The 25,597-nt window shown below is 40.3% G+C and overlaps 1 protein-coding gene across 8 annotated transcripts in view; it reads right to left on the bottom strand.

Annotated features, from left to right (window-relative positions):
• The window catches only part of nrxn2b (neurexin 2b), a 711,574-nt gene that overhangs the window by 45,129 nt on the left and 640,848 nt on the right, over positions 1-25,597 (bottom strand). The window lies entirely within an intron of this gene.

Genomic DNA, 25,597 nt, shown 5'->3' with positions numbered 1-25,597 from the left:
TCAAGTACTTTAAAAATGCCATAAAACTTAGTGCTCACACACTGAGAGTGAGCATCATACCTGCTAAACATGAGCATGTTAACATTGCCACTGTGAGCGTCTTAGCTTTTGTTACATGTAGCTCAAAGCACTATCACCGTCTACAGTATCAGTGTGCCCTATGACAATCCTCTGGTGTTGTAGAAAAGTGTTCTATGACACCAAAAAGATCTGATAGATCTTGTAGTCCATGAGCATCAAATCTCACACAGATCGGTCTGGTAAGGAACAGAGTATTTACTGAGGACCGTTGAGGACTTAGGCACCTTCAGTATTCATCAACCTGGTGACCCCTCCTCCCCTTTCCCATCTATTAGTGTTGACAGCCACCCACTGCTTTGAGTTTATTACAGTCAACCGCCTACTCTACTCTCACCACCCGCTATCGCTCTCCTCTCCCGCTGTAGTTCCTGTCCTCAGTCCCAGGAAAGGTCAACGTCATTTACAGAGCTACAATCTGCCAAAGAGGCACAGAATAAGGGTGACAGAGAGAGAGAGTGACAAACATAGTACAAACCAGGTGGCACCATTACAGACAAATTCTCTGTCTGGTAGTAAATCTTCTGTGGCAGTTTTGTTCTGCACAGCCAGAAGATCCAGAACAGTAACTTCTCTGCTGTAAATGTAGCAGGGATGCTTCCCGGTTGTCGTCAAGCTAATTTGCCAGTGAGGTTACTGTTACACATTGCTATCTGCCCACTGCAGCAACAACTCTCATTGATTCCATGAGTTCATTAGCTCCGTGCATTTATTTTGCCACCTTCCATACACTGAGATATTCAGAGGTGATTGTGTGGCTTTTGCTCGCAGCAGTTTTCCATTATTCATGGCTGAATAAGTATTTTAAAAAAGAAAATAAAACACCCAAATGTTAGCAGAACTTAAAATAGCAAGTTAATTGAGTAAATAAGTGCAGAGGTTGTACAGTAAGTTAATGGACGGTATAATCAGAGCCAAATTTATGTGCATCCTAACCACTCTTTGGTGCTGTATAAAGTGGGCATAGCAGTATAGGCACAGTGCAGCTATGCACCAATGATAGTTGCAATTAGGCTATTAATTGAGCATGCTCAAATTGCAGTAAAAATGGAAGTTCTGTTGGCTGTGATTAATGTAGAGGGATCAAGAGAATATAAAACACAGCTAAACAGTTAGAATAAACAAGAAAAATTAATGTGGAAGCACAACAGGAAGATCAGAACTAAGTTAGACCAGAATGAGTTTACCAGAGCGAAGCATGATGGACTGTTCAGCAGATGATCTCATTCTGCAAAGAGGCTTGACCATCTCAAATGGCTAAGTGCTTCCAGCATCTTAGGCACTTAATCAATTGATTCATGTTATGGACTGACCCTCGAAGTCTTTCTGCCCACTCTCCCTGTGCATGCTAAAATCCAATATTGTTTCTAAGACACAAATAGGAATACTGTCAGAGAGCAATTAGAGAGACATGTGAATGAAAATGTAATCAATTGTTTGATTGACTGATATCTTTGAACTGCTGCAGCACAAAAAAAAAAAACAAAGTGAAATGCTTGTGCATCTACAGGAAACGTCAGGATCGTCTCCATTACAGCCCATGCACTAGGAAGCTTAGAATAATCATAACACCTCTGCCTGGAGAATTAATTCAATTTGCCAGGGCAAAGCAGAATGAATCCATGCTACTATGACTGAAAAGCAGAAGGGAGAGTGAATTTGAATGATATTTACAAAGAGATTAGCATTTGTGTTCCGCAACATTAGGGTCCTTTCCTGGTACTGAGGGAACGTATTGAGCACATTACGGTGGGAAGCCGCTGGGAACCAGTGCTTTTTTAAAAATGATTTTAGTGCAGTGGTAATGACATTTTAATGGCCATTTCCCTTAAGCGAACATATCTCTGGAAACAGAAGGAGAAAAAAAAAAACGCTCTGAATGACTGGGAGCAGTCAAGCCCACAACACTGAAATGAACGGACCTGTAGGTAACTGACAATAAGCTCTAGCTGCTCTTTAAACACCACAGCTTCTAAACTACTGCTTAGCAGCCCTTAATCTGCTGCAGCTGTCGGCTAATGTCAGTGGTATACATTTTATGCATTTGGTCTTTTATCCAGGGGTTAGCTCATCTTGCTTCTCCTTCTGTGGTCAATCAGTGGTGTAGGTAGGGTGTCCACTGTGGGTGAAAGGGAAAGCGCAAATACATCCAGATTCAGACCTGAAATTCCTGAGGAGAACAGCATCTCTTTGAGCTACTGAGGTGAATTAAACTCTTGAAAGGCAGGGGGCTTGGGAAATACCTAGAGACAGGAACTTCTTTTTGAGTTTCACTGAGAGGTTTTATCTGACGTGAAAGGGAAGCTAGTTAAGAATAACGCAACAATTTCCTCTTGAATATTATTATAATAACTCAAGCACAAACTCTTGCCAAATATCTAATATCTGAGTACAACAAAAAGATGTTTTTTTTTTTGCTGAGCAGGAACTGCGGATCAGCTTTTCACACAACAGTATGCTGACAACAGTTTCTGTAATCCTCTCATTGGAGCCTCCCTTTCCCTTTTCTCAAAGACAAAGAAAACTGGCTTGGAATTCCTTACAGACGAAAAAGAGCAGTACTGGAATACGGAGAGCATTTCTGTCTGAAATATGTCAACGTGACCTTGCAGTGTGTGAGAGCTCATCGAGGTAAACGCTGTTGGCGAGATTGGAATGTGAATGAGGCAGTGCCAGAATGAGGCTGCAGTTGTGTGTGTATGAGGGTTATCAGGGAGCCTCGGAGAGATTGTGCCAAGCAGAAAAGGAAGAGGGAGAGGAGAAAGAGGAGGAGCAAGGGGCCGAGAGAAACACTGCGTAATAAAAGGACAGAGGGAAGCCTGATGATCCTCCAGGCCCTCAAGGTGCTTTGAGATCAAAGCTCCTTTTGAACATGTCAAGATCTCGTTCGCTCTCTGCTGCACATGCTTGTAGTCAATTAGGAAGAGAAAAACTAGACAAAGGAGCAGTGTGAATTCATTTTTGAGGGATTTGTTTCTTGGTTTCATTTTTCTACAGACAACTTAATCACAATGCCCTTCATCTCTAACACAACCCTACAGCTTCATCTCCACACACATCTTCTTGATCTATTTGCATTTCCTCGATGTCTTTATGCATTTCTCTCTCAGATCTGATACAAGTGCCAAACAGGCAAATTAGAGAGAGAAGACAGCAGTGAAACAACAAAGATGTAACTGCAGGATGGACTGGAGGGCCAAGACCACCTCATACAGATGCAGTTGTTTAAATCATTCATTTGCATTTTGCTGTATCAATGCCTCAAGAAACGGGGGAGAAGCTTGGCTGACCTGCTCTGGAATTTGCTGATGCTGATGATTTGATTTGACAGACCTCGTATTAATAGTCCCATGGGTGCTGGAAATGCTAACTGTTCATCAGCTTCTTTCTCATTTCCCCAATAATGATCTATCACAGCTTATATCTGCTGGTGCCTAACTTGACAACTTTTAAGTATTGCAGAGCTGCAGTATTTATTAGCTTATGAATCAGCCAGTGAAGCAGCATGGACAGAGAAATGACTGATAAATATATATTTACTGGATGCCCAATGAAAAGCAATCATTTTATTGCCCTCTATTTCTACGGATGCACACGCATACATCTGACTCTTCCACGTAGTGTAAGACAGCATAATATTTCAAACAGTGTTTTAACATAAGCAAGCATTTCAAATTCATATGCCAGCTCTCTGTACTAATGTTATGTGCTATTTGCATCTAAATATTAATATTTGTAAACATTTTTCCCTCCACTTTTACAAGATACCCCTGAGCCTGATATGCCATCATATGGCATCTCAGCATCTCCTTTTTGAGCTAAGTTCTGGTTCTATACACCTAATCAGCTTGACAACATGTATGCATAATGTTTGCAAGTTGAGATATGTTGTGGCATCTGCTACAAGGAGAAACAGGGCTAATCTTCCATTTTGAAACTGCAGCATTATATAAGCAGAAATAGGCTGTTGCATAACATACAGACTCCTCACCAGCTAAATCAGCCCACTGTCCGGTCACCTAACATCTTCAGAGTGTCTATGGCAGAAAGAAGAAAAGCCAAGGGCCAATAGCCGTTGCTGTTATCTAATGCTCAGATTCTTCTCTTCTCATCATTCACCTCAAAGGACACAGGTCTTATACACACAGAGCTACACGCGTGTCATTTCAATTTGGGTAGCAGAGGAAAATGAGAAAGGCAGTGACACAACAGTCACTGTGCAGAAAGGATACGGTTGGTTTCATTTACCACACCTTTCTGTTTCTGCTCAGCCATCTCATTTTTATGTTTGTCGTGCTCTCTGGCAGTCACCTTGCGAAAGTTGCCCCCAATCACCTCATCTTAATAGCACTTTATCTCTTCTTCCCCCTGTCCCTCCACCTCTCCCTTCTTCTTGCCTCTTTTCAGCGGCAGTGGTCGGCTATTTGTTCCTGCCCTGAACACAACGAGCGGCTGCTCTGATGGATAATCAAATCTCACTGAAAAGTCAATGAGATACACAGATGTGGTGTGGGCGTACATGTGTGTGGTTCTGAATCTGCCATCTCCCATCCAAGCATGACTCATGCTGGACTTGCCCATTTGTCCCGGGGTACACGCGCACACAGGCAAAATACTGTAGAGGGAAGCAACATTTATGTTAAAGGAGGAGTGAGGGATTTTGTGGCAGCCTCTAGAAAAACAACATGAAGACTTTGGAGTGGCCTAGTCAAAGTCCTGACCTGAATCCAATTGAGATGCTGTGGCATGACCTTAAAAAGGCAGTTCATGCCCGAAAACCTTCCAATGTGGCTGACTTACAACAATTCTGCCAAGATGAGTGGGCCAAAATTCCTCCACAGCGCTGTGGAAGACTCATGGCAAGTTATCGAAAACGCTTGATTGCAGTTGTTGCTGCTAAGGGTGGCCCAACCAGTTATTAGGTTTAGGGGGCAAACACTTATTCACACAGGGCTTTGTAGTTTTGGATTTTGTTTTCCCTTAATAATAAAAACCTTCATTTAAAAACTGCATGATGTGTTTACTTGTGTTATCGTTGACTAATATTTAAATTTGTTTGATGATCTGAAACATTACAGTGTGACAAACATGCAAAAAGATAAGAAATCAGTAAGGGGGCAAATACTTTTTCACACCACTGTACACAGACATAGAAGCACAAATGCACATAATGAGTTTACTCCAACTTGATGTGCACCACTGAGACGGTTGATGGATGATGTCCTTCAGTACAATGACCATCAGATGTGTAGGTTGGATACTCCCTGACCTACCAGGTCTCATTAAAAACACACACTATTAAAGGCAAATTAAGGCTAAACAATTTGGGGAAAAAATCTAATAGCAATTTTTTTAGAACAATATTGCAATTGCATTTTAATATGTAATTTAAAAAAAGGTTCTTCTGTATTATTCACTGGAAACAAGCTTAAATAGTAAGACAGTATGTACAATATTAAGATACCATGATAGTGTGAAGATCAACCTAATGTTCTTATAGAAGGCTGGTGGCGCTTCAGTTTGTCACCTCAATGTGAAAAAAAATCCAGATCCTCCCTCCCCCTCCTCCGTTACTATAACAATACATGATGCAGAAACACATGAATTATATTTATATTCTGTTATGTCTAATTGTTTTTTACATAAAACAGCTACATCTTCTATGCTGATAAACTCAACTAGCTTCCTTTGGCCTAATGCTGTAAAACTTGGCCTGCACTCACTGGGCACTGTGGTGCTGAATCCTCTCAGTCGTCTGCACAGTCATTGCTGCTAGAAGCACTGAACTATGTGAAACATTTGGATTTGTTCTGATTTCAAACCTATGACCTATTGTTTACACTAAAGCATCTCTAACTATCCCGCTCCACTGTCCTTTCTTGTTCAGGGTTTTATAGTCGAGAAGATCGCCACTTCTGACAAAAGATAAAGAATCCATCAAATCTTGTCGGTCTGCGTTTTGCTACCTTATCAAAAGAAAAGAAATCGGACAGGTGATATTAAGACTACTTTAAAGCTAAAATAGAAACAATTTACATCTCTGACTTTTGCCCTGTCAAAAATGTGTTAACACATTAAATTTATGAAGACGCAGAAGTAAAAGTCAAACATTTCAGAGAGTAAGGATCTTTCACGTCAATGGGACTTTCAAGTCGCATGGATGGAGGATGGAGGAGATAAGGCAGATAAGTTGATAAGATGAACATGCAGGATGAACAAAGCACACGTCTATGAAGAACAATTGAGAGGGTGGTGACACAGTGATGTGATGAATAACACAGTAACAAGAAGGGGAGGTGAACAGAAGAAGTAGTGGGAAAGAGGAGAATGAAGGGTTGGGAGCCACGACTCTGGAGCTGTGGGGGCGTATTTCTTAAGGCAAAGCCAGAAAAGGATCTCTGTTGCTATTGCAGTAGAAATCAATGTCCATCCGCCCACTCTTCGTGCCCTTACCAAGAGCCTTGTTAGACCCAAACACTGATAGATATGTCATTTTGGGTGACTGAATATGGTACAAATAGATTTAAAAGACCAGTAAAGTTTTCTCTCTCAGTTATCCTTTGTCTTTAACAGCTCCTTCATCAATTCTCTAAACACTGATATTGCAATAATCCCTGCATGTGCCACCAAAGCTAATTATACTGACTACTGTTCTATGGACAAGGTGGAAAAACAGTAGTATGACATTTTATCATATTATGAAAGCATTCCAAACTCAAGAAATGATCATCATACAGTTACTGCTTCAGCTTCTGAACGTTTTGTTTTGATGTGACTTTCTGTCAGTTCACTTTTTGCTGTCATGGTCCCAGACCTCTATACTGCTGCCAGCATATCTCCTGTTTCTGGAAAGTTAAAGCAGAATAGTAAGAGTGAAACCAAAATGGCATTTCTGTCATTTCAGCCATCAGGTCTTTGCCGCGTATTAAAATATTAAGAGGTTCAAAATCAATTTTTGACTTTCTTCGGCAAGAAATGGCTATCGCCTCACCTTCAGATGTCCTCCATTAACATTTCTCTCATTTTAGCTTCTACTTTTCTTCCCTGGTTCTCCTTTTTCTCAATTTCTTATCTGTCTGCCCTCATCGCCAGCCTTTTCACACCACAGAGGCTCATTACTGTGTTGATTGGACTTGCTAACATGAGTATGGTAGAATCCAATAGATCCACACATTCTTGTGAGCGATTTCAGAGCAAGTGTTGATACCCAGAGTGCTCGAAAGAAAGGTGCAACTCAAAACAAAACACTAATTCCTGCCTGGCAGCATATAACAGGTCAACAAACTGTGAAATGAGCTGAATCTTTGGCTATTGGGCTTAATCACTTTTTGTTTAATAACTAACACTAATCCTTCCTGACATTGCATGGGTTAATTCTGTTGCACAGTGTTAATTGTGTCTTACTTGATGCTGAAACAAGGCCAAAATTAGGAATGCGTGAATAACTCATCATCACTGTGCTATTTATCCTAATTGAGACTTTAACCTTGATTTAAAAAAGATTTAATATATAATATTTTGGAGATACAGATGGAAACCAGCCTACTTAAAAAATTAATGCGCATAATTTAGGGGGGAAAGCAAGCAAAAAACAAAACAAAACAAACAAAACAAGAGATGCCTGTTCCAAAAGCAAGCTGAGAAGAGTCAGACCTGGTCTGAAATAGACCTGAGAATGATGAGACCTGATCTAAAATGTGGTTTATCTCAGTACACTGTCATCTGCAAACAGACACGCAGTTGCAGTTAGTATATTCACACCCAACAACAGCCTTTGCAAACAAATAATGGCACCCTAAGTTATCTTTGTACTGTTCAGTGCATTATGTTCATAAATTGTAGCATTAAAATGGGACATGACTGTACAACTAGGTAAAACCCATTAGGAAGTGAACACAAGAAGCGAGCCAGTTTGGCTGAGCAAACAGTCTGGAATTGTGTGAGACAATAGGGCAGAGACAGACAGAAAGACAGACTGAGAGACAGGAAAGGAGACGGCAACTCCTCTGTGGTCGTTTTTCATCTACAGCTTTCACATACAATTTGTCATGCTTGAGTATACAAGGGGAAAAGGCTGAAATGGGAGATTACTGTTTTGTCATTCTCTTTTTGATGTTTTTACACTTTGTGTGACTTTATGTGTAGCTATGGGCGAGACATGTTTTAATATTTGTTTTGGGGCAGCCAGTTCCTCTCTGCTGAGGAGAAGCAGAGCAGGCAGTTGGCCTGAAATTGAAGGGAATGGCTGTGACCTCTGGACAAAATCAAGAGCAAAGTGTTTTCTGTCTCTATTGTTTTCTCCACATTCTGTCCTCACAGCCTCATTATTCCTCTCCTACTCTCTCTGTCTTTCTTTCCTGCACGCCGCACAACAGAAGCAAAGAAAAAAAAAGAAAGCATGAACCTGTTTGCTTTTTATTTCTCTCCCTCTCCTTCCTCCTCTGTGGTTCCAAATCTCGTGATGTTACACATCGTTCAGCCTTTAGGTTTGGACAGACTTAAACATTGCACTTTTTCTGGGACGATAAAGAAAGCTCTCTGAAAGTAAGAGCTTGAAAATAATCATGCTGCACTTCCACCCTAGACCTGAAGTAGACACGTACCATAAAATGCAGCAGGATGACAAGCTACACATCACTACAAGGCCTATACTTATTCTGGACCACAGACTGTCGGACGGCCCTCTTTCTAACTCCTACGTTCTCTTACTCTCGTTATTCTCTGCCATCACTTGCGTTCTGCTCGGTTTCTCTTGCCTGCCTTTTGCTTTTCTCCATCTGTTACCCTGATAACTGTAACTGTTTCTCTGCCATTCATCCTCTACCTTCCCCTCTCTCCCCGTTCTCGTTTTCTTTTTTAGTCTCTATGGGCAGGATGTGAGGTAGAGGCGAACGGCTGCCGAGCACACAGGCTAATATTTGCCTTGCGCTAAACTGAGCAAACATGGATAAAGAGAACACAGTCTCTTTTTCTGTCCCTGGCTGTCTGCCTTGTTGTCCTTTCATTCTCTTTCCACCTCTCCAGTGATGCTGTAGAGCTGACTTTTGGTTAACCAATACACACCTGGCACAAGCTGTTTTTAAGCAAATCACTGGGTGTCGGATAAATCTGATAACATAATCAGTTTCTGGTTTATGTCTTTCTATGTCAGTGTGTGTGACTGATTAGGTACACCTGTTCAATCCAATTCAACTGTCCCGCAATAAAATTTGTGAAGCTTATAATGTTCATGTCTTAGCAACACAAATTACATTTTCAACATCCCAGTATAGTAGGAATTACATTCATAATAAAACCTCATCATTTTCTTACAACATTCACTAACGGAAATAATGTAATGTGTCCTGTATGTGGAGTAGCAAGATGGAAAGTAAGATTGGTCTGGTGAATTGGCACATAGCACGTCTCGTCTTCAACTCCTTAGACATGTGATTAATGTTTTCCTTTTTATTAACCATAGTCATTATCTTTAACCCTAACTACTAAGCCTAACCACACCTTAACCCAGGTTTTTGCCATGAGTGTGATCATAACCTTTAAGCAAATTTAATCAAAGATCATAGTGGAATATTTACTAAGGTTTTGTAGCTCACTTTTTGGGGCTAAACAGTGAAACTGAGTGTTCATATTTGTTAAGGAGTGGCAGTGGGGTTTTTCAGAAATGCGGCACAGCAGGAATTTGTGTTTGATTCATGCAATATGTATTTTAAGTCATTCCCATTCAGGGATACAAAAATAAGGGAGGAGAGAATGGAAATTTATGCAAATACCCTCAGCACCACAGCTGCGACAGAAGGGACTGCCGCTGAAATTTAATGTCAGGAGAAAGCAGGTGTAAAATTCGCAGTACTGCTGTCAGCATGGCAGCTGTTAGTCATCTGAGATCTCGTCTCATTTGAGGAGGGAGACAATGTTTGTAAATCACATCGATCGCCAGATCAGAATGTGAGGGACTTTTACAGGGTTTCAGGATTTCAAATCATGCTTCAGGTACTGAACAAAACAAATGATGATTTGACTATATGACTGCTGTTACGAAATATGTTTATTGGTTATTTCAACCATATTAAAATTCAGTCGTTGTAAATTTAGCCTTTCTTCTACGCTCCCTTTCGGTCCACACGCACAAAAGCATAACATATTTATGCGTGCTGGGTCATCTTCACCTCTGAGCACCTCTATTAGAGGCAGAGCTGTTGCCTTGGGTCATTGGACTCGCATCTGTCATGTGCTGCTGAAGAGGCTGTTGTCTTTATGGCTGCTAAGTGACAGCACTGGCCAACTGCAGCACTTCAGGCCTGAAAATAATCTGTCCACCTCTAGCTGTGTCTGCTTGGTTAAGAAATGCCAGAATGAATGTTTGTGTGTATAAACCTGTGTTACTGAGGACAAAATTTACTTGGAAGTAGTCATTTGTTTGAGTATGAAAGTAGTGCCTAAGCAGGGTTACATTAAGTTGAGAAGTCATGTTCTCTCAAACCTAATTAACTGAATGGCTGTCAATGACAGGTGACACTCAGGGGAGAATGGTGTTCCAAACACTGTCAACCAGCTTAAATGCCAATCATCTAGACCAGGAAATAAAAATGATAAAAAAAAGACTACATTTCGCCTTTAGCACTTGTGCTGTGTGGGATTTACAACATGTGACAAAACAAGTGGAACTTCCTCACTTCAGTGCAGTGAAGTGCCTCTCCTAAGAGAATCATAGCTTACTACAAGCATGAATGACTTCTGAGGATGAACTATTTATGCAACATTAATTATGGTTATTGAGTTCATTTACAGTGACTGTATAATGCTTTGTGGTGTGTGTAATTATCACTGAATATGCAAAATAATACTCAGATTGTTAAAGACAAGTGTAAGCTTAGAATGTAGGTATAGTATCTTTTTGTCCGATCTAGGAAATTTGGTTTGCCGACTGGGATGGAAATGTATAAAGTCAGTTATACTGATTCCTCAAAATGATGCTCAAAAGGAAAAAGTGATTTGACAATGACATTAAAAAAGCACTCAAGATTATTTTATGCAAACTGAAATGATTATTAATCAGTGCTGTAGATGATGTCATCCCATTTATATAAATTAATTGCTTGTTAAAATGGACGAAAGCATATGAAAAATACAATGACCTGTTAGAACATTCAGAGAGAGTTGGAGTGATTTGGTTCTTTTCTCAACATGTGCAACGACAAAACAGCAAACTGTAACAGTTCAAAGTGAATCTGACACTGGTTGTACAGTTCAAGCTTTGGTGAGATTTTGTGATATAAATTAACACAGGAAAAGTAAGATGACCCTGCATATTTAATTGTTAATTCTCTATGTTACAGCAAAATTTGCAGCTAAAATGCAACACTCATGGATAGACCAGGTTTGCTGTGAATAAGCAGTGGATTGTTTTGTATATTAAACAGCAGCTAATAAACTCATATAGGCCCAGAGCTGAGAAGTGCACACTTTAACGATACAAGTGGCATATTATCATGCAGCAAATTGCAACAGATAATGAATAATAAATGCATTAATTACTCTCTTCTAACCTTTATCATGTGTCTCGCTGGGCTGAGTGCTGTCACAATCATACACTACATGATACAGATGAAATATTACCGCTGTATTGTTGCAGTCACTGAGCGGAGGCACATGCAAGGATATTATTTATACTTTACATGGCTCTCACCACGTTATTTACATAAATAGTGCATGAATGCGGTGCACTATTCTGATGCTGTTTCAAAGGTAAACACAGCATTTGCATGCAAGTTCTTAAAAAACAGCATGCCTTTACAAGTGACAGTTACAAAGTTGCTCCTAAAGCACTGAGGCTGTTTGTGTTTACAAGACAGCATCAAGACCTCAGTTTGAAGTACAGTGAGTACAGAAAGTATTCAGACCCCCTTAAATTTTTCACTCTGTTATATTGCAGCCATATGCTAAAATCATTTAAGTTCATTTTTTTCCTCATTAATGTACACACAGCACCCCATATTGACAGAAAAACACAGAATTTTTGACATTTTTGCAGATTTATTAAAAAAGAAAAACTGAAATATCACATGGTCATAAGTATTCAGACCCTTTGCTCAGTATTTAGTAGAAGCACCCTTTTGAGCTAATACAGCCATGAGTCTTTTTGGGAATGATGCAACAAGTTTTTCACACCTGCATTTGGGGATCTTTGTTGGTTTTCGTGTTTTCAGATGAGATACAGGATAAGGCTGGTTATAAATCATGTGTTAGTGTCAACAAAGGCCACAGAAAAACCAAAACCAATTGAGTGTCAATCCTTCTTTTTGCACTTCCAACTTCTCCAGCATCTCTGTGGCTCTATGCTCATGTCTATTCATTCCTAATGAAAATGGCGGTTTTTGAAATGGATAATCAAGGATAATCATAATCACCTTTATTTGACCAAGTATGTTACACACAATGAATTTGCTTCCGGTATAGAACCGAGACAGCCATCTGCAGTGCCAGCTCAACCGATGGCTCTAACTATTGGGAGCAACTTGGGGGTTCAGTGTCTTGCCCAAGGACACTTCGACATGTGGACTACAGGCACCAAGATTCGAACCTCCAACCCTCCGGTTGGGAGTTGACTGCTCTACCCACTGAACCACAGTCACCTGTATAATTTCCTGAAATAGTTGGGCGCTATGATTTTTATTACACATTATTCAAACAGGAGGAAATGGTGCACTTGTTGGGTACTATTTTCAGAGGTATTTGTATTTTGTATGTAGTAGTTGTGGCAGCAGGACAGTGTAGGTGGAACTGAGTCAATATAATCTGGAGTGTGTGTTCATGATAATAAAAGAACATGCTTCTCATTGTAAAAGTGTGGCCCATTGATATGTTGTTAAAACAACAATGGAGCCCCACACAGGAGAATATTGTCTGTCTTTACTTTTTGTAGCTTGGGACACAGTATTTGTTAGTGGGGTCCATTTGTAATTTTTTTAATAGGATTTGTTGACAGTACCAGCAAACTTATTGTTTAAATGGTATACTCTTTCCACTTATTGGAAAACAAGGAACAAAATTCCCCAGTCTCCCCTTAAAATGGTTGACAATACATTTTTATCCAGCTAAAATTGTTTTAAAGCTAACACGCTGAAGATACATTTAAACTAAACAAAAGCAAGAGACATGTACAAACTGTTTTTCTCTTTTCACCTCCCAATGTTCCATATGCATCAAATACTCAATACAACTTTAAAGATGTGTAAAACTAAGCTTTACAGTGTTCAATGTCTCTAATTTAGGTGTTCAGTTTGAAAAATGGTTCACACAATCACTGCCAGGGGTTAATTTGTGCCAGAACAAGCTGGATCTGGTACCTCTCAAATTGTGACCGGCACCTATTCTGAAGGACCCAACATCTCATTTACATATGAAAGAAACTGAATATATGAATATTATATAAAAGGTATAGGTCTAATACTTTTTGTACAATCAGCCTTTTACAGCAGCATTTTAGAGTAAATTTAGAATTAATAAATACAATAAAACCAGACAGTTAGGCTAATTACATCACAACGTAACCTGCCTACGCAGGTCACACCAGGTCAGGTGCACATTCATTGTGGTGTTATGTAAGCCATGGAGCGAAAACACGAAAAAGACAGGTGAATTTGATAAAGTATTTCATGTCGAAAGGTGAAGCCAGTCAGAAATCAGAAACTAAACAGGCCCAGCTGGAGCCAGTTGTTAATGGAGAGGTTAGTACAGGCCAGTCTGATGCTGAGGTCATGGATTTTAAATGGACATTGGACTGAAGCAAATCACAAGCTAACATGAAGGAGGACTCATGCTCCATGACTGCATTGAAATCTTCTTTGAAATAACGGAAGGTAAGAACATGTTTAATGCAGTAATGTTAAATAAATAATCGCTGGCGTGCTTTAAATGTGTTGCTGTAATATTTGGAATATATTGTTAATGTGTAGTGGAGTAATAAGGCCCCAAATATGAAGTCAAGCTGACTATTGATTGAACGGATTAGAGGCTGGAGCTTTGCAGTCCTAATGTTTTTAGCATAATATGTTTTTATAACTCTCTCTTGCAAATATGAGTCTTCTTATGTGATTTATTGGTCACTACAAACTTACAACACATAATATTTTGCCTCTAAGCTGCTTCCTTAATGTGGAAGTTAAACAAACGCAGAGGTCACTGAGGAATTTTTGCACTATGAAGTCAAGCTGACTATTGATTGAACGGATTAGAGGCTGGAGCTTTGCAGTCCTAATGTTTTTAGCATAATATGTTTTTATAACTCTCTCTTGCAAATATGAGTCTTCTTATGTGATTTATTGGTCACTACAAACTTACAACACATAATATTTTGCCTCTAAGCTGCTTCCTTAATGTGGAAGTTAAACAAACGCAGAGGTCACTGAGGAATTTTTGCACTCTGGGACCTCCTCTCCCCACATTGACATGCTGGATCCGTCACCGAGTGATATTGTCGGTCCTCATAATTTACAAATTAAGCATTGATCACCACTAAAACTTGGAGTCCATTCATTCGTTGTACAAATATTCAATAAACTATCTAGTAACCCACTTCTGTAGAGATAACACCGTGGCCTTTCTAACATGTTACCTTTTATTGCATCATCAATACTAAGTGTGACTTTATCAAATGCCGCATTTGCTGCATTGACTTTCTACATGCTTACTTCTGTCTGAATAAATGTGTGCTCATACATGTGTGGATAGTCAGCTTGCCAGGTGCGACCTGGTACCCCCAGCAGGTGATAAACACTGCCGTCTCGCCAGCCGCAGGTGCTTTTCCTTTTCCTACTGTGTTACCATAGCAACCCAGCCGCGCCAGTTCAGACAGCTGCCAGCAATAGTCATCAACAGTGATGAATCAAGTGCCAAGAAAATGATAGGCCAGTGATACTGAACACTCACGGACCGGCTTTCAATTTGTTTCTCCACACCTTTAGCCTTTTGTTTTTTACCCTTCCCACCACACACACACACAACATGAACTGCTCACATACATACACACTGGCTACACACCTAAACACTGAAAAGTTAATCGTTATCAAGGTCCGTGTAAATATCAATTGTGCTGTCAACTAGTAGCAACAATTTTCAACAAGTGTCAATCTTTGGCGTGCATTTACACACTCTCTCCACACAGTCCAATACAGATAAAGCACATACACAGTTATACACACAGGTATAAAAGCCATCCTATCAAATACATGCACAGTTGTCCTCTCTTCTGATAACTGCAGTTCAGTCTTTCTTTAACCCAGCCACTTTTCTACTACAGTTTTCTATTTCAGCATCAAATCATGTGTACTTTCAAAATGTCCTCCATGACATTTACAAGAGTCAGTGTTATAACATTTGTAATGACAAGGATTATTTTCTTTTATAACCTCAAAGCCCATTAACAGCTGAAAGGATAACATTAAGAAGCATTTGTATTTCCTTCCTTAGAATTTTGCTACAAATGCAGCCACTTCACCTTCCATGACCTGGCAAGCTGTAAATGTTAGCGGTGTTAGCACAAACACAGAGAACTCTGCGGACTACTTGAGCAATTTCCCCCAAGTGAAAACACCCCCACCGGCAAATATCCTGTGTTAACGGGCTGCTTTACTACAAATCTTTGCACCGTGCTTGTGGCCAGCTTCTGCTTTCCATGCCAGCAGGCAAGCCCACCTTTTTCAGGTCATTGGGAAGGATGCCAGTGGTAGCTGCGCACACATATGTCCATCTGACCTGTGCAGACTTGGAACAGTCTGGATGAACAGCTGAGCGGTAGGTGAAAACATAAAAGTTAGGGAGAGGTCATATCCTTCTGGACTCTGGTATCTCTGGTACTGAAACAGGACCCTGAGCATGTGCACACACAGAAACACACACCTGTATAGGGAAGAACAAACATGATGATAAATGTAAACAATCATGTGGGTAACAAGTGAACTGTGGTGACTCAGAAAGGGTCAGGACTGATAAATATGAGTCAGTACAGCAAAGGGCACACACACACACAGCTGCCTCTGGGTTCATGGCTTGTGTCTGTGCGCGAGTGTGAGAAAAACACACGACACAGAGGATTTATGAGGCTGTGTTGTCGGTAATTTACAGTTAATGCTATCATAACTACATAGCACTGCTGGGGCAGAACCATGTACTGTATGTTGCATGCAGATTGTGGATTTCTGTGTCATACCCCTCCCCAGCCCAGCTACAAAACCCGCCTCTCTATAAATCCAAGACGATTTAACCTAAGCTTCCATTTACTCTTACTCTTTGTGTGTGTTGCTTCTGAAGTGTAAAATATAAAGGTTACGCCACTGTGGCAGCTCACAGGCTTTAAAAAAAAAAAAAAAAGAAATCACACAATCACACATCAAATATCAATCATAGGGCACCTCGACGTCTGCCACTTCCCTCATTACCACTCTGAGGAGTGTGGGAGCGCATATGAGAGCCTCCTGACTTGATAGTCAGACAGTACTTGCTCTCACCCGTGTGCTGCCTTTCCCACCCAAAACTCTAACCAGACATCTCATCAGCCAATCAAGCAGAAAAACCTTCAGACTACACACCTCATCACTCCCTCCAAATAAATGTCTTCAGTGGCGGCTGAGAGATGATGGATGGGTGGAGGGAAGGAGTAGGAATGAGAGAGGATGGGGAGAGCAGGGCAAAATGAGCAAATCAGACAAGGAGGGGATACTAAAGGCCGAAGGACAATGAAAGGAAGAAGGGTGCTTAAAAAAAGCTTTCAATCAGTCCAACAGAAGAAAGCTCACAAATACCTGTGATTTAAAGTCCTACATGAACGTTCACCTCCAAATACCCCTACATGTCTGTGTCTCCTACCGCAATTAATGAAAAGGAAGGACATCTTAAAGTGAAGTTAGACATAAATCTAAGCTAACTGAAAGCTGAAAGGCCTGAATGTTAAATAAATTAGGATGTGTTGCCTGTGCCTGTTACAGTCAACTCCCTATTTTGATACTATTTATGGCTTCACACAGTACTTGCACTGGATGTAATGCAGAAAGTAAAAACTTGAAAGTTGTGCTACAAATCAGAATTACGGTCAAACATGATTTACATAATTGTTCTTAGTTCTGCTGCATATATGTGGGTCATCTGTCAGACAGAAACAACCTTCGTGACTCTTGGTTTAGTTTGGCCCCCTCCCAGTGTGACCGTCCTGAGCAATGGACGCTGCCTGAGCTTAAAAGACATATACAAGGCTTGAGTTTTTGCTCACTGCTCTCGCTTTTTTTACTGAGATCATGTAAGATGTGTAAGCATATGTGAGGAAAATTTTACAAGAGATTTGTATGAGAGCTCATCTCTATGCAGTCACACATGCTGTGATAGGCCACAGTTGATTGTCTAACCCAGGGTTGGCCAGTTCTGTGGCTGTGGTCAGGCTCTGATCAGAGCCATTGTTCATTACTCTTTGCTGACAAGTACAGTTGGGCAAAATGGCAATTTTAATAATCTAAAATTACACTTTCAGATGAGATCAATGTCAGCTAGGATGTAGCACACTATAATATACTCTGTTGAGCAGACTGAGTGTCTATGACAAGTGACAAGGCTTAAGAAGATGAGTGATAGTTCTTAAAATTTAAAAAGAATAACAGCTCTAATATGGATCCCAGGGGAAGGAAATGACATGAAATGCAAGGTGTAACCTGAGGATATACTTCATCAAGATAAATAACAATTGCACATTTTGTAAGCGAAAAAGATGCAAACTTAATGCTACAATCTAAAAATCTCAGTTTTTATTTACCCATCCTGTGTCCACTGGGGCTGTGAGCTCAGTTTTGATCCTCATCTCAGAAAAATATGCCCTCCCGCATAGCTAGCTGTCTACAGTGTATGCATGTGTGTGTGTGTATTTGTAAGTGTGCTGAAGAGATAAAGACAGAAAAAGTGGGAACAGACTCGACCCGACAACTCCGCCAGCATGCATCACTGCTTATCTAACACACAGACCTCAGAACACCTCAACCTCCGCTTGAGCCCCACGCACCTGACACCTGCCCCCCGTTGCACCAGCCACCCCCGACACACACCACCTGCTGCCTGCTCGCATGCACACACTAATGGATTAAGACAGGAGCACACACACACGTGTAGGAACAGCCTGCAAGTTTCACTCTACATGTGAGGATCGTCTGTTGACAGGTTTCATTTTGTTAAAAACAAACCACAACCTAATGCTGGAAAGGACATTACAGGAAAATGGCACATTATTCAAAGCATGTTATTAGCATCGTATCATTTAATCCAAACAAGCCCTTTGGTGTTTAGACAACCAAATACACATAGCTGCTACTTTAATAGGTACACCCGCCTAAACAAATTCAATCTGATATAAAGTTCAGTTCTAATAAATTAGTTTTAGAGAGGTGTTGATTAAACTGTATGGTTATTTTGGAGATAACAGTTTGTTGTGCCTATTATTTTGTCAACTCCAATTAAATTAATGAAGGTAGATTAAATAAAAGGAACATCTCTCTGTATAATGTACCGATTTTCAATATTAACATTTGTATTAGGGGATGTTCCGAGCTGAAATATCCGACATATTGAAATTGATCTGGCATACAGCATTTTTCAGGAGCTTCTGGATCCAAATACTGGATCAGGTCCCAGTTCCAAAATATTAAATTTATTAGCATAAAACTTCGATATGAATAAAAGAATAACTGGCAACTAGACAACACACTCTCAGAACTACTGTACACACTCATTACAGGGTAGATACTAACCACTACTTTGTATCCGTATGTGAACACACAGTTTGTGTAACCAGTCCAGTTTAGTTATCCAGGTTTGATCATTTAATAACGCTGCACTGAATAAAAGGTGGCAGCTGTAGTAGCACTGCTGGACAGAAGCATAAAACTTGCCATGTCTACACCGTAAACACAGTGTGTACAGCGCATAATATCTTGCGTGCACATCATGGGATGCTTGTGTTCATAGCTATACCGGGCGTGTGTTAACTTGGTGTACAAAAACACACAGAGGAGCCCACAGAAACACTTTAGAGAAGGGAAAAGTATGATCCCAAACTGATAAATAATAGACGAAGGGATTACTGGCTGCACTTTCCTGTATATGTGAAGAGTATCCAACCCACACTTTAAAATGAACTGCCATGTTCAGTAGGACTGATGTAACAAATAACATCTTTAACTGTTTTTGCTTGATGTATTTATTTATTTTGGTGGGGTTCTGGTATTGCATTCCTGTTTTGTACTGACAGAATTAATAGTTTAATGTATATTAACATGAAATGATCAAGACAGCAGCTTAACATAAATAAAAGTTTCAATTTGCAGTGGTAAACAGCATTAAAAGCAAATTAAAATGAGAGCAGATATGAAAACAGGAACATATTTCACTAAAATATGATAAAATACACTTAAGCAGTGAAAATTAGGAATAAAAGCTTGTCTTTTATGTAAGCCTCTCTTCAATAAAGACATGGATGTCCCTGAAACTGAGGTAATAAAACACTATTCACAGTATTGTCCCTAGGATTTCTCTCCTTGTCAGGCATCGGCACTTTAATTAAAGCACAAGAACCCAAACCTATACATGTGCATGGAAACACTTGCAAGGAGCCTCCATAGTCAGGAGAGGGTGATGGCTAATGGGAAAGCTTCCAAAAGAGTGGAACAAGGTTATTTCGACATCTAGGGTGATAAACAGAGCCAAAAGCAAAGAATAAGGAATGGAGAAGGATGCAAAGAGACAAGAAGTCAATGAATGTAACATCCTGACCACACTCTGCTCCCTCCCTCCAGCCATGGAACACGCTTCTCCTCAGCTTGTTAAGTGTGCTAGCATTGGCAAACACATGTGTCTCTTTCTCATAAATCCATTTCTTAATTACAGAGCAGGAGGAAAATGCTGGAACTGCTTCTGCCTGAATCTTTCCTAATGAGTCTCCTCCCTTTCTTTCTCTAGCCTCCCGTCTTCTCCCTCCTTTCCCTGTCTACCTTGGTCTCGGTTCCTCACTACACCTGTGGCTGTCTCACTGTTGTTTCATGCCAGTGCCAGCCAAATTCTTGGCCAACTTCAGATATATTACAAAACTGAAAAGGCTAATGAGGTGCATTCTTATCAGCAGGACTGATAGGAATAAACATATTGATATCTTCTGGCTGTGTTGATGCCTGCTACATACAAATGCTCACGTACTATTTATTCACCAAATGCCTATTATTTTTCTGTCACATCTTAAGCATCATAATACCTTTCTCTTCCAAATAATCATACACATTTTTGTGTATACATTTGTATTACCAGAGCCATCTATTTAATGTTTTCTGTTTCTATTCTCCTCATTCACTTTCATATTTGCTAAATGTAAATTTGCACAAATGCTAGCAGCTGTTAGACTTGCCCTGCTTTTGTTTGTGCTCATTATTGTTTACATCTCTCTTGAACTCTGTCCTCTTCTATTTATCTCTCTTGCAGCCTCTCTCTTGGTTTCTCCCCTTTCTTCCCTTTCTCTCTCTGCACTGTAAACATCACATAATAATTCATACCCTGCCTGCTTTGGTGTAATGCAATGGCGTTCTTGCACAGCTAATAGCACTTCTTATGGCACACAATAGATGTTTAACTCGAAACGCGCTGATGAAAGATTTTGTCTTTCAGCTTTTATTCAGCTTCAACAGAGCAAACAGATGCTCCTTTTTGTGATCAGGCTTTGCTGCATCAATATGCATCATACAATTCATTTGGTTTAATAAACACAGATCGGAGTTGATGATGAGTGTGTATGCATGTGTATGGGTGTGTACTCCTTGATCACAGAGATAATACATAATGGAGATTGATTGCTGTGGTACTGTTCAACGCAGTTAGTATGTGTCTGTCAGGATGCAGTTGGAAAACCTTCATTTGGGAGTTGTTTACATGTCAGAGGTTCGCAGCTCTTGGCTCAGTGTACATGTTTAATAGCTGGTTGTTCTGCTCTGCTTGGTAAGGCACTGACTTTCAGAAAAGTGGCAGGTGAGAAGAAAAGAAAACACTGATTGCTGCTTCTGCCTCGAATCTGTCTGAATAAGAAATGAAACAGCTCACGCATACAAATGTGAAAGGACAGACTCACAAGATCACGTGCTCATTATGGCAACATGAGGAGTAATGACACTTGGAGCCACTACAGGTGAGAGACAACAGACACGTACAGTTTTGTGAGATGCTGACAAGCACGAGATAAAAGTCCTACCTCCAGATAACAGAGATGCCTCAGATCTGACACCATACTCTAAGTACTGACAGTACCTGTGTGAGTGTGTGTATTTGTGTGAGTGCACGTTTGGCTTCATATTTGTGTGTCAGAGATAACGACATATAGAGAGACAGCACAACATCGAGGTGTGTGTGCATATAAATATAGCAGTTTAGTGTTTGTGCCCTTCAGTCTGTGTGCTTGTGTACTGTACATGCTGTGATGTGTGAATATGCCTTTGTGTGTGAGTGTGTGTCACATGAAAGGCCTTCCCCCCTTATCTCTCTATGAGGATTAGAGTGCATAAGCTAAGCCTGAGGGCTCTGATTCTCCATATCAAACACTTTCAACAACTGCTGGACACTAGCACAGAACTCTCTATTAAAACCCCTCTCATATCCAACAGACAGCAATCTAGCAAAGGTAATGGACCATAGATAGCTGACTCATTTGACACTGCTATAATGGGATTATTCAGCCCCATTGTGAGCATCAAAGAAAAGGGGAAACCAACAGTCCTCATGCTGGTCAGCAATATTTATCCACAGAATGCATTTGAAGAATAGGTAACCACTAAATTGAACTGCCAACACTGAAAGGGATCAGAAGAACTGATGAATGACACACTCAGTACAGTATGTGAACTTAGAAGTGTGACCCATTACACCTGTAACTACAGCCGACAGTGACATCGCAGTGTACTGTCAGACTCTGTAGTAAATGCTGGCATCATTGCAGCAAAGTGAGAATTTTGAGCACAGAAGGTAAGCAAATAGGATGCTGTTAAGATGCTCTTTAAATATTCTGTTTTTTACAGTTCCAGTTGGATACTTCTAACACTTTCATTGTCGTCTTTGTGCTTGAGAGTGAACTCCAAAAGAGCAGTCAGACAATCAAACAAGTTGTAAACAAGCACCAGCACACAAAGCCAAATGTTACTCAGTAGCACACAATCTGTCCATTGTAAACATTTACTAGATTCTGTAAGCAGCTTCTTAGGTGAATTTAGTTGTGTGTATACATGGTGTTTGGTGAAGTTGAGGATTATATTTGTGTTAATAATGTGATCACAAGTCAAATTCCTTGGGTCCAACACACCTGGCCAATAAAGCTGATTCTGAGTTCGACATGTGCTCCATCCAGATCTTGGAAATTAATTTAATGATTAAGATTTTGTCATAAGCACTGATCATCATGGTCAGAACTACCAAGTAAGACATAGCTTGTTAGACTTTAGTCTTATTTGGTTCTAAAAGCAATAGGAGACCACTGATCTATTATTTAGTGAGAGAAAGAAGCTGGGGGGCTGAAAGGGCTGAAACAAGTAGTACTCGATAGAGACCAAGCTGTGATCTCAGCACAGCACCTCCTAGAGGGGCCAAAATTATCTTGACATTATAGTGATTCAAAAGGTTCTTCCTTAACCTAATACTGCCTTCCAGCCAGACCCAGGGCATTCAGTGCCCAAGGCAAAGAGAGAACACATTTGTGATTGGGTAGCCTTTTGGAACAGTACATACCTGCGGCATGAACCTTTTCCTGAACAGCCAACGTTTCAAAACACACTGAGCACAGTAACACTCTAAATTGATAAAAAAGGTGAGAAGGGGAAAAAAAAACAGGATAGAGAGAAGGTGGTGAGGTTAGAAATGCTGGCTTTAAATCCCCTGGGGTAAGAGATGTTTCTGAGAAGCCTTCTTGGCCATAAGCAGAGACTGACAAAATAGATAAATCCACTCCTGTTGATGTTGCTTGTCTGGGATGAGCTTCCACCTGATGAATATTTTAGTATAGCTGTAAAGTGTTGGTTTGTTGCACACTAAACAACTTTTAGAGTTTCATGTTTTAGTCCATTTAGTGTGATTTTTTTGGAATCTTTTGATATAGGAGTATAAATGTCAGTGTGAGTGGGGTGTATTACACAACAAGCCCTCCAACCTAAATGACGATATAGGGCAATAGAGAGATAGAACCCATAGAAGTGTCTTGAAATACTGCCCCTGCAGTGGCAGATGTACTGGACCTTCATTGTCGTGGTTACAATAATAAATATGTGGGGATGTACTCGCAGCAGTGTTGCTGAACCTTCATTTCCATGGTTACCATAACAGACACGCAGTTAAACTTATGGAACATAATGGTTTGGTTAGGGTTTAGAAAAAGAAACAACTTGGTTTAGTTTTACAGAATAAGTGTAGTTAGTTGGTTGATTGCAGGGTATTTGTCAAGGCTTGTAGTAAAAATATAGGTCTGACTCTGAATGACCTTCAACAGCTGAATAAACCTGGTATCTGTAAAAAAGCCATGTTAATTGTGGCTGATAACAGCTATCCTCAGTGCACTACATTTAGGTTGCTCCCTTCTAGACACAGATGTACAGTAGCTTACCAAGATGCAGAACGAACAGATTCAAGAACTTTATACCCAACTGCCATCAGCTTTTTAAATAATTCTTTGCTTCCATTATGATTATCTCGGCCCTACAGGGCATCTAACAATAAAATGTAAGCATGGGTCCTACTAAGCTGTTTGCACAGATAACCTACACGGTTGTGTTTTCAGTGGAGAACAATTCCATTTTGTATCACTGCTTCACCCTTACTCTAAAAGTAAAGTCAGTGTTTTTGTGGGATTGCATTCTGAATTGGACTGAGTTAGTTGGACAATATAAACCCTGGTTTCTTGGCAAAAGAAACACAGAAAATGAGGGATTCTTGTTCATTTGGATGCAAACATTGTCATTCATACCGGCGCTCGGTACTAAACAAAACAATCACTAAACCCTTCATTGACTCTAAGATTCAAATCTAGGTCCCAACATTATCCAGTAAATTCCACATTCATTATCACTTTGAATAAACTACAGCTATATTGCAACAGGCAAGTACTCAGGAAATGCTTAACTGAAATAAGACTAAGACACAGTGCGTCTTGCTTGTGAATATAAAAGGATGCTTTGATGTCACTGCCTGAGAGATATTTCAGCTCAGGCTGAGTCGACGTTAATGAGAAGTTGAAGGTTTTTTCTATCTGTATTATGATTCTCCTGGGAAGCACAGGTCCAGTGATAAATGAACAGTCACCTGGGAAATGCTGAAGCCAATGGGAGCCATTTAGGCTCCATTATTTTCAATAAAATGCAGGTCAACATGTCTCCCCTCCCTCTTGTCACCAGCCACCCCCTCCACGTCATTAAAGAGGCCTCAGTGAATCGAGCCGGGGAACATCATTAGCTCGGAAATGAAAGAGAGACCATCATGTCCTGAGAGGAATTCAGTGATGCTACCAAGAATGAAAAGATTTTAGTATTTGCTTTTGACTGAGGGTTTTCTGTTTGTATTGGTATTCACCTCCTTAGATGTTTTACCCTTTTATTAATTTTATAAATCAATCATAGTCAATATAATTTGGCTTTTTTGACAAAATACAAAAAAACTCTTTACTGTCAAAGTGAAAACAGGTACACAGTAATGTCAATTAAATAAAAATATGTGATGGGAAAAAAATGAGTGCATAAATATGCACCCCCTTTAAAATAACTGACCTAATTCAACAGAGGTCCAGCCAACTGGTGCTAATAGTCTCACAATTAGTGAAATGGGGATCACCAGAGTGCAGTGAATGTTTCTCAAGTGATTGTAGTATAAAGACACCTGTGTCTGAAAGGTCCAGTCACTGGTTAATCAGTATTCCTGGCTACCATTACACCATGAAGACAAAAGAACACTCCAAGAAACTCAGAGAAAAGGTTACTGAAAAGTGGAAGTCAGGGGATGGATACAAAACGATTTCCAAGGCACTGAACTTCCCATCATCAAGAAATGGAAGGAATATGGCACATGTCTAAATCTGCCTAGATCAGGTCATCCTCACAAACTGGGTGGCCGTGCAAGAAGGGGACTAGTGAGAGGGGCCACCAAGACACCTATGACTACTCTGAAGGAGTTACAAGCTTCAGCAGCTGAGATGGGAGAGACTCTGCATACAACAACTGTTGCCCGGGTTCTTCACCAGTCAAAGCTTTATGGGAGAGCGAAGAAGAGAAAGCCACTGTTGAAGAAAACTCATATTAAATCTCGACTCGAGTTTGCCACAGCCTGTGGGAGGCTCCATGGTCAAGTGGAAGAAAGCTCTTTGGTCTGATGAGACCAAAATGGTGCTTTTTGGACATCAGACAAGACGCTATGTTTGGTGGACACCAAACACTGCACATCACCACAAACACACCATCCCCACTGTGAAGCACGGTGGTGG

This window comes from Monopterus albus, unplaced genomic scaffold (genome assembly GCF_001952655.1).
Source record: "Monopterus albus unplaced genomic scaffold, M_albus_1.0 scaffold173.1, whole genome shotgun sequence".
In the NCBI taxonomy this organism is placed as follows: Eukaryota; Metazoa; Chordata; class Actinopteri; order Synbranchiformes; family Synbranchidae; genus Monopterus; species Monopterus albus.
The sequence above is the reverse complement of the archived record's forward strand: the minus strand, read 5'-3'. Positions and strand labels throughout refer to the sequence as shown.